The following is a 16,653-nucleotide window of genomic DNA, read 5'->3' on the forward strand; positions in this document are numbered from 1 at the left end:
CTGGTGCATGGTTTTGAAACCGCAGTCAGAAAAAAAATCACATCCATATCAACATTTTTATAACCCCCGGGGCTGTCGTTTTGGTCAAAAAATGAAAATTCTAAAAGTTCCTGTTTTTCTGCTTTAAACTCTAGGTACACATCCAAAATGTATTATTGAGTTGAAAGAAGTGGATTCTGGTGCATGGTTTTGAAACCGCAGTCAGAAAAAAAATCACATCCATATCAACATTTTTATCGTCCCCGGGGCTGTCGATTTGGTCAAAAAATGAAAATTCTAAAAGTTCCTGTTTTTCTGCTTTAAACTCTAGGTACACATCCAAAATGTATTACTGAGTTGAAAGAAGTGGATTCTGGTTCATGGTTTTGAAACCGCAGTCAGAAAAAAAATCACATCCATATCAACATTTTTATAAACCCCGGCCGGGGCTGTCGTTTTGGTCAAAAAATGAAAATTCTAAAAGTTCCTGTTTTTCTGCTTTAAACTCTAGGTACACATCCAAAATGTATTATTGAGTTGAAAGAAGTGGATTCTGGTGCATGGTTTTGAAACCGCAGTCAGAAAAAAAATCACATCCATATCAACATTTTTATCACTGTCGTTTTGGTCAAAAAATGAAAATTCTAAAAGTTCCGGTTTTTCTGCTTTAAACTCTAGGTACACATCCAAAATGTATTACTGAGTTGAAAGAAGTGGATTCTGGTGCATGGTTTTAAAACCGCAGTCAGAAAAAAAATCACATCCATATCAACATTTTTATCATCCCCGGAGCTGTCGTTTTGGTCAAAAAATGAAAATTCTAAAAGTTCCGGTTTTTCTGCTTTAAACTCTAGGTACACATCCAAAATGTATTACTGAGTTGAAAGAAGTGGATTCTGGTGCATGGTTTTGAAACCGCAGTCAGAAAAAAAATCACATCCATATCAACATTTTTAACACCCCCCGGGGCTGTCGTTTTGGTCAAAAAATGAAAATTCTAAAAGTTCCGGTTTTTCTGCTTTAAACTCTAGGTACACATCCAAAATGTATTACTGAGTTGAAAGAAGTGGATTCTGGTGCATGGTTTTGAAACCGCAGCCAGAAAAAAAATCACATCCATATCAACATTTTTATCACCCCCGGGGCTGTCGTTTTGGTCAAAAAATGAAAATTCTAAAAGTTCCGGTTTTTCTGCTTTAAACTCTAGGTACACATCCAAAATGTATTACTGAGTTGAAAGAAGTGGATTCTGGTGCATGGTTTTGAAACCGCAGTCAGAAAAAAAATCACATCCATATCAACATTTTTATCACCCCCGGGGCTGTTGTTTTGGTCAAAAAATGAAAATTCTAAAAGTTCCTGTTTTTCTGCTTTAAACTCTAGGTACACATCCAAAATGTATTACTGAGTTGAAAGAAGTGGATTCTGGTGCATGGTTTTGAAACCGCAGTCAGAAAAAAAATCACATCCATATCAACATTTTTATCACCCCCGGGGCTGTCATTTTGGTCAAAAAATGAAAATTCTAAAAGTTCCTGTTTTTCTGCTTTAAACTCTAGGTACACATCCAAAATGTATTACTGAGTTGAAAGAAGTGGATTCTGGTGCATGGTTTTGAAACCGCAGTCAGAAAAAAAATCACATCCATATCAACATTTTTATAACCCCCGGGGCTGTCGTTTTGGTCAAAAAATGAAAATTCTAAAAGTTCCTGTTTTTCTGCTTTAAACTCTAGGTACACATCCAAAATGTATTATTGAGTTGAAAGAAGTGGATTCTGGTGCATGGTTTTGAAACCGCAGTCAGAAAAAAAATCACATCCATATCAACATTTTTATCGTCCCCGGGGCTGTCGATTTGGTCAAAAAATGAAAATTCTAAAAGTTCCTGTTTTTCTGCTTTAAACTCTAGGTACACATCCAAAATGTATTACTGAGTTGAAAGAAGTGGATTCTGGTTCATGGTTTTGAAACCGCAGTCAGAAAAAAAATCACATCCATATCAACATTTTTATAAACCCCGGCCGGGGCTGTCGTTTTGGTCAAAAAATGAAAATTCTAAAAGTTCCTGTTTTTCTGCTTTAAACTCTAGGTACACATCCAAAATGTATTATTGAGTTGAAAGAAGTGGATTCTGGTGCATGGTTTTGAAACCGCAGTCAGAAAAAAAATCACATCCATATCAACATTTTTATCACTGTCGTTTTGGTCAAAAAATGAAAATTCTAAAAGTTCCGGTTTTTCTGCTTTAAACTCTAGGTACACATCCAAAATGTATTACTGAGTTGAAAGAAGTGGATTCTGGTGCATGGTTTTAAAACCGCAGTCAGAAAAAAAATCACATCCATATCAACATTTTTATCATCCCCGGAGCTGTCGTTTTGGTCAAAAAATGAAAATTCTAAAAGTTCCGGTTTTTCTGCTTTAAACTCTAGGTACACATCCAAAATGTATTACTGAGTTGAAAGAAGTGGATTCTGGTGCATGGTTTTGAAACCGCAGTCAGAAAAAAAATCACATCCATATCAACATTTTTAACACCCCCCGGGGCTGTCGTTTTGGTCAAAAAATGAAAATTCTAAAAGTTCCGGTTTTTCTGCTTTAAACTCTAGGTACACATCCAAAATGTATTACTGAGTTGAAAGAAGTGGATTCTGGTGCATGGTTTTGAAACAGCAGCCAGAAAAAAAATCACATCCATATCAACATTTTTATTACCCCCGGGGCTGTCGTTTTGGTCAAAAAATGAAAATTCTAAAAGTTCCGGTTTTTCTGCTTTAAACTCTAGGTACACATCCAAAATGTATTACTGAGTTGAAAGAAGTGGATTCTGGTGCATGGTTTTGAAACCGCAGTCAGAAAAAAAATCACATCCATATCAACATTTTTATCACCCCCGGGGCTGTTGTTTTGGTCAAAAAATGAAAATTCTAAAAGTTCCTGTTTTTCTGCTTTAAACTCTAGGTACACATCCAAAATGTATTACTGAGTTGAAAGAAGTGGATTCTGGTGCATGGTTTTGAAACCGCAGTCAGAAAAAAAATCACATCCATATCAACATTTTTATCACCCCCGGGGCTGTTGTTTTGGTCAAAAAATGAAAATTCTAAAAGTTCCTGTTTTTCTGCTTTAAACTCTAGGTACACATCCAAAATGTATTACTGAGTTGAAAGAAGTGGATTCTGGTGCATGGTTTTGAAACCGCAGTCAGAAAAAAAATCACATCCATATCAACATTTTTATCACCCCCGGGGCTGTCGATTTGGTCAAAAAATGAAAATTCTAAAAGTTCCTGTTTTTCTGCTTTAAACTCTAGGTACACATCCAAAATGTATTACTGAGTTGAAAGAAGTGGATTCTGGTGCATGGTTTTGAAACCGCAGTCAGAAAAAAAATCACATCCATATCAACATTTTTATCACCCCCGGGGCTGTCGTTTTGGTCAAAAAATGAAAATTCTAAAAGTTCCGGTTTTTCTGCTTTAAACTCTAGGTACACATCCAAAATGTATTACTGAGTTGAAAGAAGTGGATTCTGGTGCATGGTTTTGAAACCGCAGTCAGAAAAAAAATCACATCCATATCAACATTTTTATCACCCCCGGGGCTGTCATTTTGGTCAAAAAATGAAAATTCTAAAAGTTCCGGTTTTTCTGCTTTAAACTCTAGGTACACATCCAAAATGTATTACTGAGTTGAAAGAAGTGGATTCTGGTGCATGGTTTTGAAACCGCAGCCAGAAAAAAAATCACATCCATATCAACATTTTTATCACCCCCGGGGCTGTCGTTTTGGTCAAAATATGAAAATTCTAAAAGTTCCGGTTTTTCTGCTTTAAACTCTAGGTACACATCCAAAATGTATTACTGAGTTGAAAGAAGTGGATTCTGGTGCATGGTTTTGAAACCGCAGTCAGAAAAAAAATCACATCCATATCAACATTTTTATCACCCCCGGGGCTGTTGTTTTGGTCAAAAAATTAAAATTCTAAAAGTTCCTGTTTTTCTGCTTTAAACTCTAGGTACACATCCAAAATGTATTACTGAGTTGAAAGAAGTGGATTCTGGTGCATGGTTTTGAAACCGCAGTCAGAAAAAAAATCACATCCATATCAACATTTTTATCACCCCCGGGGCTGTCGTTTTGGTCAAAAAATGAAAATTCTAAAAGTTCCGGTTTTTCTGCTTTAAACTCTAGGTACACATCCAAAATGTATTACTGAGTTGAAAGAAGTGGATTCTGGTGCATGGTTTTGAAACCGCAGTCAGAAAAAAAATCACATCCATATCAACATTTTTATCACCCCCGGGGCTGTTGTTTTGGTCAAAAAATGAAAATTCTAAAAGTTCCTGTTTTTCTGCTTTAAACTCTAGGTACACATCCAAAATGTATTACTGAGTTGAAAGAAGTGGATTCTGGTGCATGGTTTTGAAACCGCAGTCAGAAAAAAAATCACATCCATATCAACATTTTTATCACCCACGGGGCTGTTGTTTTGGTCAAAAAATGAAAATTCTAAAAGTTCCTGTTTTTCTGCTTTAAACTCTAGGTACACATCCAAAATGTATTACTGAGTTGAAAGAAGTGGATTCTGGTGCATGGTTTTGAAACCGCAGTCAGAAAAAAAATCACATCCATATCAACATTTTTATCACCCCCGGGGCTGTTGTTTTGGTCAAAAAATGAAAATTCTAAAAGTTCCTGTTTTTCTGCTTTAAACTCTAGGTACACATCCAAAATGTATTACTGAGTTGAAAGAAGTGGATTCTGGTGCATGGTTTTGAATCCGCAGTCAGAAAAAAAATCACATCCATATCAACATTTTTATCACCCCCGGGGCTGTTGTTTTGGTCAAAAAATGAAAATTCTAAAAGTTCCTGTTTTTCTGCTTTAAACTCTAGGTACACATCCAAAATGTATTACTGAGTTGAAAGAAGTGGATTCTGGTGCATGGTTTTGAAACCGCAGTCAGAAAAAAAATCACATCCATATCAACATTTTTATCACCCACGGGGCTGTTGTTTTGGTCAAAAAATGAAAATTCTAAAAGTTCCTGTTTTTCTGCTTTAAACTCTAGGTACACATCCAAAATGTATTACTGAGTTGAAAGAAGTGGATTCTGGTGCATGGTTTTGAAACCGCAGTCAGAAAAAAAATCACATCAATATCAACATTTTTATCACCCCCGGGGCTGTCGTTTTGGTCAAAAAATGAAAATTCTAAAAGTTCCTGTTTTTCTGCTTTAAACTCTAGGTACACATCCAAAATGTATTACTGAGTTGAAAGAAGTGGATTCTGGTGCATGGTTTTGAAACCGCAGTCAGAAAAAAAATCACATCCATATCAACATTTTTATCACCCCCGGGGCTGTCGTTTTGGTAAAAAAATGAAAATTCTAAAAGTTCCGGTTTTTCTGCTTTAAACTCTAGGTACACATCCAAAATGTATTACTGAGTTGAAAGAAGTGGATTCTGGTGCATGGTTTTGAAACCGCAGTCAGAAAAAAATTCACATCCATATCAACATTTTTATCATCCCCGGGTCTGTCGTTTTGTTCAAAAAATGAAAATTCTAAAAGTTCCTGTTTTTCTGCTTTAAACTCTAGGTACACATCCAAAATGTATTACTGAGTTGAAAGAAGTGGATTCTGGTGCATGGTTTTGAAACCGCAGTCAGAAAAAAAATCACATCCATATCAACATTTTTATCACCCCCGGGGCTGTCGTTTTGGTCAAAAAATGAAAATTCTAAAAGTTCCTGTTTTTCTGCTTTAAACTCTAGGTACACATCCAAAATGTATTACTGAGTTGAAAGAAGTGGATTCTGGTGCATGGTTTTGAAACCGCAGTCAGAAAAAAATTCACATCCATATCAACATTTTTATTACCCCCGGGTCTGTCGTTTTGTTCAAAAAATGAAAATTCTAAAAGTTCCTGTTTTTCTGCTTTAAACTCTAGGTACACATCCAAAATGTATTACTGAGTTGAAAGAAGTGGATTCTGGTGCATGGTTTTGAAACCGCAGTCAGAAAAAAAATCACATCCATATCAACATTTTTATCACCCCCGGGGCTGTCCTTTTGGTCAAAAAATGAAAATTCTAAAAGTTCCGGTTTTTCTGCTTTAAACTCTAGGTACACATCCAAAATGTATTACTGAGTTGAAAGAAGTGGATTCTGGTGCATGGTTTTGAAACCGCAGTCAGAAAAAAAATCACATTCATATCAACATTTTTATCACCCTATTTAAGCTGTCGTTTTGGTAAAAAAATGAAAATTCTAAAAGTTCCTGTTTTTCTGCTTTAAACTCTAGGTACACATCCAAAATGTATTACTGAGTTGAAAGAAGTGGATTCTGGTGCATGGTTTTGAAACCGCAGTCAGAAAAAAAATCACATCCATATCAACATTTTTATCACCCCCGGGGCTATCGTTTTGGTCAAAAAATGAAAATTCTAAAAGTTCCGGTTTTTCTGCTTTAAACTCTAGGTACACATCCAAAATGTATTACTGAGTTGAAAGAAGTGGATTCTGGTGCATGGTTTTGAAACCGCAGTCAGAAAAAAAATCACATCCATATCAACATTTTTTCACCCCCGGGGCTGTCGTTTTGGTCAAAAAATGAAAATTCTAAAAGTTCCTGTTTTTTTGCTTTAAACTCTAGGTACACATCCAAAATGTATTACTGAGTTGAAAGAAGTGGATTCTGGTGCATGGTTTTGAAACCGCAGTCAGAAAAAAAATCACATCCATATCAACATTTTTATCACCCCCCGGGTCTGTCGTTTTGGTCAAAAAATGAAAATTCTAAAAGTTCCTGTTTTTCTGCTTTAAACTCTAGGTACACATCCAAAATGTATTACTGAGTTGAAAGAAGTGGATTCTGGTTCATGGTTTTGAAACCGCAGTCAGAAAAAAAATCACATCCATATCAACATTTTTATAAACCCCGGCCGGGGCTGTCGTTTTGGTCAAAAAATGAAAATTCTAAAAGTTCCTGTTTTTCTGCTTTAAACTCTAGGTACACATCCAAAATGTATTATTGAGTTGAAAGAAGTGGATTCTGGTGCATGGTTTTGAAACCGCAGTCAGAAAAAAAATCACATCCATATCAACATTTTTATCACCCCCGGGGCTGTCGATTTGGTGAAAAAATGAAAATTCTAAAAGTTCCTGTTTTTCTGCTTTAAACTCTAGGTACACATCCAAAATGTATTACTGAGTTGAAAGAAGTGGATTCTGGTGCATGGTTTTGAAACCGCAGTCAGAAAAAAAATCACATCCATATCAACATTTTTATCACCCCCGGGGCTGTCGTTTTGGTCAAAAAATGAAAATTCTAAAAGTTCCGGTTTTTCTGCTTTAAACTCTAGGTACACATCCAAAATGTATTACTGAGTTGAAAGAAGTGGATTCTGGTGCATGGTTTTGAAACCGCAGTCAGAAAAAAAATCACATCCATATCAACATTTTTATCACCCCCGGGGCTGTCATTTTGGTCAAAAAATGAAAATTCTAAAAGTTCCTGTTTTTCTGCTTTAAACTCTAGGTACACATCCAAAAGGTATTACTGAGTTGAAAGAAGTGGATTCTGGTGCATGGTTTTGAAACCGCAGTCAGAAAAAAAATCACATTCATATCAACATTTTTATCACCCTATTTAAGCTGTCGTTTTGGTCAAAAAATGAAAATTCTAAAAGTTCCTGTTTTTCTGCTTTAAACTCTAGGTACACATCCAAAATGTATTACTGAGTTGAAAGAAGTGGATTCTGGTGCATGGTTTTGAAACCGCAGTCAGAAAAAAATTCACATCCATATCAACATTTTTATCACCCCCGGGTCTGTCGTTTTGTTCAAAAAATGAAAATTCTAAAAGTTCCTGTTTTTCTGCTTTAAACTCTAGGTACACATCCAAAATGTATTACTGAGTTGAAAGAAGTGGATTCTGGTGCATGGTTTTGAAACCGCAGTCAGAAAAAAAATCACATCCATATCAAAATTTTTATCACCCCCGGGGCTGTCGTTTTGGTCAAAAAATGAAAATTCTAAAAGTTCCTGTTTTTCTGCTTTAAACTCTAGGTACACATCCAAAATGTATTACTGAGTTGAAAGAAGTGGATTCTGGTGCATGGTTTTGAAACCGCAGTCAGAAAAAAAATCACATCCATATCAACATTTTTATAACCCCCGGGGCTGTCGTTTTGGTCAAAAAATGAAAATTCTAAAAGTTCCTGATTTTCTGCTTTAAACTCTAGGTACACATCCAAAATGTATTACTGAGTTGAAAGAAGTGGATTCTGGTGCATGGTTTTGAAACCGCAGTCAGAAAAAAAATCACATCCATATCAACATTTTTTATCACCCCCGGGGCTGTCGTTTTGGTCAAAAAATGAAAATTCTAAAAGTTCCTGTTTTTCTGCTTTAAACTCTAGGTACACATCCAAAATGTATTACTGAGTTGAAAGAAGTGGATTCTGGTGCATGGTTTTGAAACCGCAGTCAGAAAAAAAATCACATCCATATCAACATTTTTATCACCCCCGGGGCTGTCGTTTTGGTCAAAAAATGAAAATTCTAAAAGTTCCTGTTTTTCTGCTTTAAACTCTAGGTACACATCCAAAATGTATTACTGAGTTGAAAGAAGTGGATTCTGGTGCATGGTTTTGAAACCGCAGTCAGAAAAAAAATCACATCCATATCAACATTTTTATAAACCCCGGCCGGGGCTGTCGTTTTGGTCAAAAAATGAAAATTCTAAAAGTTCCTGTTTTTCTGCTTTAAACTCTAGGTACACATCCAAAATGTATTATTGAGTTGAAAGAAGTGGATTCTGGTGCATGGTTTTGAAACCGCAGTCAGAAAAAAAATCACATCCATATCAACATTTTTATCACCCCCGGGGCTGTCGATTTGGTCAAAAAATGAAAATTCTAAAAGTTCCTGTTTTTCTGCTTTAAACTCTAGGTACACATCCAAAATGTATTACTGAGTTGAAAGAAGTGGATTCTGGTGCATGGTTTTGAAACCGCAGTCAGAAAAAAAATCACATCCATATCAACATTTTTATCACCCCCGGGGCTGTCGTTTTGGTCAAAAAATGAAAATTCTAAAAGTTCCGGTTTTTCTGCTTTAAACTCTAGGTACACATCCAAAATGTATTACTGAGTTGAAAGAAGTGGATTCTGGTGCATGGTTTTGAAACCGCAGTCAGAAAAAAAATCACATCCATATCAACATTTTTATCACCCCCGGGGCTGTCATTTTGGTCAAAAAATGAAAATTCTAAAAGTTCCCTTTTTTTCTGCTTTAAACTCTAGGTACACATCCAAAAGGTATTACTGAGTTGAAAGAAGAGGATTCTGGTGCATGGTTTTGAAACCGCAGTCAGAAAAAAAATCACATTCATATCAACATTTTTATCACCCTATTTAAGCTGTCGTTTTGGTCAAAAAATGAAAATTCTAAAAGTTCCTGTTTTTCTGCTTTAAACTCTAGGTACACATCCAAAATGTATTACTGAGTTGAAAGAAGTGGATTCTGGTGCATGGTTTTGAAACCGCAGTCAGAAAAAAATTCACATCCATATCAACATTTTTATCACCCCCGGGTCTGTCGTTTTGTTCAAAAAATGAAAATTCTAAAAGTTCCTGTTTTTCTGCTTTAAACTCTAGGTACACATCCAAAATGTATTACTGAGTTGAAAGAAGTGGATTCTGGTGCATGGTTTTGAAACCGCAGTCAGAAAAAAAATCACATCCATATCAACATTTTTATCACCCCCGGGGCTGTCGTTTTGGTCAAAAAATGAAAATTCTAAAAGTTCCTGTTTTTCTGCTTTAAACTCTAGGTACACATCCAAAATGTATTACTGAGTTGAAAGAAGTGGATTCTGGTGCATGGTTTTGAAACCGCAGTCAGAAAAAAAATCACATCCATATCAACATTTTTATAAACCCCGGCCGGGGCTGTCGTTTTGGTCAAAAAATGAAAATTCTAAAAGTTCCTGTTTTTCTGCTTTAAACTCTAGGTACACATCCAAAATGTATTATTGAGTTGAAAGAAGTGGATTCTGGTGCATGGTTTTGAAACCGCAGTCAGAAAAAAAATCACATCCATATCAACATTTTTATCACCCCCGGGGCTGTCGATTTGGTCAAAAAATGAAAATTCTAAAAGTTCCTGTTTTTCTGCTTTAAACTCTAGGTACACATCCAAAATGTATTACTGAGTTGAAAGAAGTGGATTCTGGTGCATGGTTTTGAAACCGCAGTCAGAAAAAAAATCACATCCATATCAACATTTTTATCACCCCCGGGGCTGTCGTTTTGGTCAAAAAATGAAAATTCTAAAAGTTCCGGTTTTTCTGCTTTAAACTCTAGGTACACATCCAAAATGTATTACTGAGTTGAAAGAAGTGGATTCTGGTGCATGGTTTTGAAACCGCAGTCAGAAAAAAAATCACATCCATATCAACATTTTTATCACCCCCGGGGCTGTCATTTTGGTCAAAAAATGAAAATTCTAAAAGTTCCCTTTTTTTCTGCTTTAAACTCTAGGTACACATCCAAAAGGTATTACTGAGTTGAAAGAAGAGGATTCTGGTGCATGGTTTTGAAACCGCAGTCAGAAAAAAAATCACATTCATATCAACATTTTTATCACCCTATTTAAGCTGTCGTTTTGGTCAAAAAATGAAAATTCTAAAAGTTCCTGTTTTTCTGCTTTAAACTCTAGGTACACATCCAAAATGTATTACTGAGTTGAAAGAAGTGGATTCTGGTGCATGGTTTTGAAACCGCAGTCAGAAAAAAATTCACATCCATATCAACATTTTTATCACCCCCGGGTCTGTCGTTTTGTTCAAAAAATGAAAATTCTAAAAGTTCCTGTTTTTCTGCTTTAAACTCTAGGTACACATCCAAAATGTATTACTGAGTTGAAAGAAGTGGATTCTGGTGCATGGTTTTGAAACCGCAGTCAGAAAAAAAATCACATCCATATCAACATTTTTATCACCCCCGGGGCTGTCGTTTTGGTCAAAAAATGAAAATTCTAAAAGTTCCTGTTTTTCTGCTTTAAACTCTAGGTACACATCCAAAATGTATTACTGAGTTGAAAGAAGTGGATTCTGGTGCATGGTTTTGAAACCGCAGTCAGAAAAAAAATCACATCCATATCAACATTTTTATCACCCCCGGGGCTGTCGTTTTGGTCAAAAAATGAAAATTCTAAAAGTTCCTGTTTTTCTGCTTTAAACTCTAGGTACACATCCAAAATGTATTACTGAGTTGAAAGAAGTGGATTCTGGTGCATGGTTTTGAAACCGCAGTCAGAAAAAAAATCACATCCATATCAACATTTTTATCACCCCCGGGGCTGTCGTTTTGGTCAAAAAATGAAAATTCTAAAAGTTCCTGTTTTTCTGCTTTAAACTCTAGGTACACATCCAAAATGTATTACTGAGTTGAAAGAAGTGGATTCTGGTGCATGGTTTTGAAACCGCAGTCAGAAAAAAAATCACATCCATATCAACATTTTTATCACCCCCAGGGCTGTCGTTTTGGTCAAAAAATGAAAATTCTAAAAGTTCCTGTTTTTCTGCTTTAAACTCTAGGTACACATCCAAAAGGTATTACTGAGTTGAAAGAAGTGGATTCTGGTGCATGGTTTTGAAACCGCAGTCAGAAAAAAAATCACATTCATATCAACATTTTTATCACCCTATTTAAGCTGTCGTTTTGGTCAAAAAATGAAAATTCTAAAAGTTCCTGTTTTTCTGCTTTAAACTCTAGGTACACATCCAAAATGTATTACTGAGTTGAAAGAAGTGGATTCTGGTGCATGGTTTTGAAACCGCAGTCAGAAAAAAATTCACATCCATATCAACATTTTTATCACCCCCGGGTCTGTCGTTTTGTTCAAAAAATGAAAATTCTAAAAGTTCCTGTTTTTCTGCTTTAAACTCTAGGTACACATCCAAAATGTATTACTGAGTTGAAAGAAGTGGATTCTGGGGCATGGTTTTGAAACCGCAGTCAGAAAAAAAATCACATCCATATCAAAATTTTTATCACCCCCGGGGCTGTCGTTTTGGTCAAAAAATGAAAATTCTAAAAGTTCCTGTTTTTCTGCTTTAAACTCTAGGTACACATCCAAAATGTATTACTGAGTTGAAAGAAGTGGATTCTGGTGCATGGTTTTGAAACCGCAGTCAGAAAAAAAATCACATCCATATCAACATTTTTATCACCCCCGGGGCTGTCGTTTTGGTCAAAAAATGAAAATTCTAAAAGTTCCTGATTTTCTGCTTTAAACTCTAGGTACACATCCAAAATGTATTACTGAGTTGAAAGAAGTGGATTCTGGTGCATGGTTTTGAAACCGCAGTGAGAAAAAAAATCACATCCATATCAACATTTTTATCACCCCCGGGGCTGTCGTTTTGGTAAAAAAATGAAAATTCTAAAAGTTCCTGTTTTTCTGCTTTAAACTCTAGGTACACATCCAAAATGTATTACTGAGTTGAAAGAAGTGGATTCTGGTGCATGGTTTTGAAACCGCAGTCAGAAAAAAAATCACATTCATATCAACATTTTTATCACCCCCGGGGCTGTCGTTTTGGTCAAAAAATGAAAATTCTAAAAGTTCCGGTTTTTCTGCTTTAAACTCTAGGTACACATCCAAAATGTATTACTGAGTTGAAAGAAGTGGATTCTGGTGCATGGTTTTGAAACCGCAGTCAGAAAAAAAATCACATCCATATCAACATTTTTATCACCCCCGGGGCTGTCATTTTGGTCAAAAAATGAAAATTCTAAAAGTTCCTGTTTTTCTGCTTTAAACTCTAGGTACACATCCAAAATGTATTACTGAGTTGAAAGAAGTGGATTCTGGTGCATGGTTTTGAAACCGCAGTCAGAAAAAAAATCACATCCATATCAACATTTTTATAACCCCCGGGGCTGTCGTTTTGGTCAAAAAATGAAAATTCTAAAAGTTCCTGTTTTTCTGCTTTAAACTCTAGGTACACATCCAAAATGTATTATTGAGTTGAAAGAAGTGGATTCTGGTGCATGGTTTTGAAACCGCAGTCAGAAAAAAAATCACATCCATATCAACATTTTTATCGTCCCCGGGGCTGTCGATTTGGTCAAAAAATGAAAATTCTAAAAGTTCCTGTTTTTCTGCTTTAAACTCTAGGTACACATCCAAAATGTATTACTGAGTTGAAAGAAGTGGATTCTGGTTCATGGTTTTGAAACCGCAGTCAGAAAAAAAATCACATCCATATCAACATTTTTATAAACCCCGGCCGGGGCTGTCGTTTTGGTCAAAAAATGAAAATTCTAAAAGTTCCTGTTTTTCTGCTTTAAACTCTAGGTACACATCCAAAATGTATTATTGAGTTGAAAGAAGTGGATTCTGGTGCATGGTTTTGAAACCGCAGTCAGAAAAAAAATCACATCCATATCAACATTTTTATCACTGTCGTTTTGGTCAAAAAATGAAAATTCTAAAAGTTCCGGTTTTTCTGCTTTAAACTCTAGGTACACATCCAAAATGTATTACTGAGTTGAAAGAAGTGGATTCTGGTGCATGGTTTTAAAACCGCAGTCAGAAAAAAAATCACATCCATATCAACATTTTTATCATCCCCGGAGCTGTCGTTTTGGTCAAAAAATGAAAATTCTAAAAGTTCCGGTTTTTCTGCTTTAAACTCTAGGTACACATCCAAAATGTATTACTGAGTTGAAAGAAGTGGATTCTGGTGCATGGTTTTGAAACCGCAGTCAGAAAAAAAATCACATCCATATCAACATTTTTAACACCCCCCGGGGCTGTCGTTTTGGTCAAAAAATGAAAATTCTAAAAGTTCCGGTTTTTCTGCTTTAAACTCTAGGTACACATCCAAAATGTATTACTGAGTTGAAAGAAGTGGATTCTGGTGCATGGTTTTGAAACCGCAGCCAGAAAAAAAATCACATCCATATCAACATTTTTATCACCCCCGGGGCTGTCGTTTTGGTCAAAAAATGAAAATTCTAAAAGTTCCGGTTTTTCTGCTTTAAACTCTAGGTACACATCCAAAATGTATTACTGAGTTGAAAGAAGTGGATTCTGGTGCATGGTTTTGAAACCGCAGTCAGAAAAAAAATCACATCCATATCAACATTTTTATCACCCCCGGGGCTGTTGTTTTGGTCAAAAAATGAAAATTCTAAAAGTTCCTGTTTTTCTGCTTTAAACTCTAGGTACACATCCAAAATGTATTACTGAGTTGAAAGAAGTGGATTCTGGTGCATGGTTTTGAAACCGCAGTCAGAAAAAAAATCACATCCATATCAACATTTTTATCACCCCCGGGGCTGTTGTTTTGGTCAAAAAATGAAAATTCTAAAAGTTCCTGTTTTTCTGCTTTAAACTCTAGGTACACATCCAAAATGTATTACTGAGTTGAAAGAAGTGGATTCTGGTGCATGGTTTTGAAACCGCAGTCAGAAAAAAAATCACATCCATATCAACATTTTTATCACCCCCGGGGCTGTCGATTTGGTCAAAAAATGAAAATTCTAAAAGTTCCTGTTTTTCTGCTTTAAACTCTAGGTACACATCCAAAATGTATTACTGAGTTGAAAGAAGTGGATTCTGGTGCATGGTTTTGAAACCGCAGTCAGAAAAAAAATCACATCCATATCAACATTTTTATCACCCCCGGGGCTGTCGTTTTGGTCAAAAAATGAAAATTCTAAAAGTTCCGGTTTTTCTGCTTTAAACTCTAGGTACACATCCAAAATGTATTACTGAGTTGAAAGAAGTGGATTCTGGTGCATGGTTTTGAAACCGCAGTCAGAAAAAAAATCACATCCATATCAACATTTTTATCACCCCCGGGGCTGTCATTTTGGTCAAAAAATGAAAATTCTAAAAGTTCCGGTTTTTCTGCTTTAAACTCTAGGTACACATCCAAAATGTATTACTGAGTTGAAAGAAGTGGATTCTGGTGCATGGTTTTGAAACCGCAGCCAGAAAAAAAATCACATCCATATCAACATTTTTATCACCCCCGGGGCTGTCGTTTTGGTCAAAAAATGAAAATTCTAAAAGTTCCGGTTTTTCTGCTTTAAACTCTAGGTACACATCCAAAATGTATTACTGAGTTGAAAGAAGTGGATTCTGGTGCATGGTTTTGAAACCGCAGTCAGAAAAAAAATCACATCCATATCAACATTTTTATCACCCCCGGGGCTGTTGTTTTGGTCAAAAAATTAAAATTCTAAAAGTTCCTGTTTTTCTGCTTTAAACTCTAGGTACACATCCAAAATGTATTACTGAGTTGAAAGAAGTGGATTCTGGTGCATGGTTTTGAAACCGCAGTCAGAAAAAAAATCACATCCATATCAACATTTTTATCACCCCCGGGGCTGTCGTTTTGGTCAAAAAATGAAAATTCTAAAAGTTCCGGTTTTTCTGCTTTAAACTCTAGGTACACATCCAAAATGTATTACTGAGTTGAAAGAAGTGGATTCTGGTGCATGGTTTTGAAACCGCAGTCAGAAAAAAAATCACATCCATATCAACATTTTTATCACCCCCGGGGCTGTTGTTTTGGTCAAAAAATGAAAATTCTAAAAGTTCCTGTTTTTCTGCTTTAAACTCTAGGTACACATCCAAAATGTATTACTGAGTTGAAAGAAGTGGATTCTGGTGCATGGTTTTGAAACCGCAGTCAGAAAAAAAATCACATCCATATCAACATTTTTATCACCCCCGGGGCTGTTGTTTTGGTCAAAAAATGAAAATTCTAAAAGTTCCTGTTTTTCTGCTTTAAACTCTAGGTACACATCCAAAATGTATTACTGAGTTGAAAGAAGTGGATTCTGGTGCATGGTTTTGAAACCGCAGTCAGAAAAAAAATCACATCCATATCAACATTTTTATCACCCCCGGGGCTGTCGATTTGGTCAAAAAATGAAAATTCTAAAAGTTCCTGTTTTTCTGCTTTAAACTCTAGGTACACATCCAAAATGTATTACTGAGTTGAAAGAAGTGGATTCTGGTGCATGGTTTTGAAACCGCAGTCAGAAAAAAAATCACATCCATATCAACATTTTTATCACCCCCGGGGCTGTCGTTTTGGTCAAAAAATGAAAATTCTAAAAGTTCCGGTTTTTCTGCTTTAAACTCTAGGTACACATCCAAAATGTATTACTGAGTTGAAAGAAGTGGATTCTGGTGCATGGTTTTGAAACCGCAGTCAGAAAAAAAATCACATCCATATCAACATTTTTATCACCCCCGGGGCTGTCATTTTGGTCAAAAAATGAAAATTCTAAAAGTTCCGGTTTTTCTGCTTTAAACTCTAGGTACACATCCAAAATGTATTACTGAGTTGAAAGAAGTGGATTCTGGTGCATGGTTTTGAAACCGCAGCCAGAAAAAAAATCACATCCATATCAACATTTTTATCACCCCCGGGGCTGTCGTTTTGGTCAAAAAATGAAAATTCTAAAAGTTCCGGTTTTTCTGCTTTAAACTCTAGGTACACATCCAAAATGTATTACTGAGTTGAAAGAAGTGGATTCTGGTGCATGGTTTTGAAACCGCAGTCAGAAAAAAAATCACATCCATATCAACATTTTTATCACCCCCGGGGCTGTTGTTTTGGTCAAAAAATTAA

This window comes from Crinia signifera, chromosome 7 (assembly GCF_055691185.1).
Source record: "Crinia signifera chromosome 7, ASM5569118v1, whole genome shotgun sequence".
NCBI lineage: Eukaryota > Metazoa > Chordata > Amphibia > Anura > Myobatrachidae > Crinia > Crinia signifera.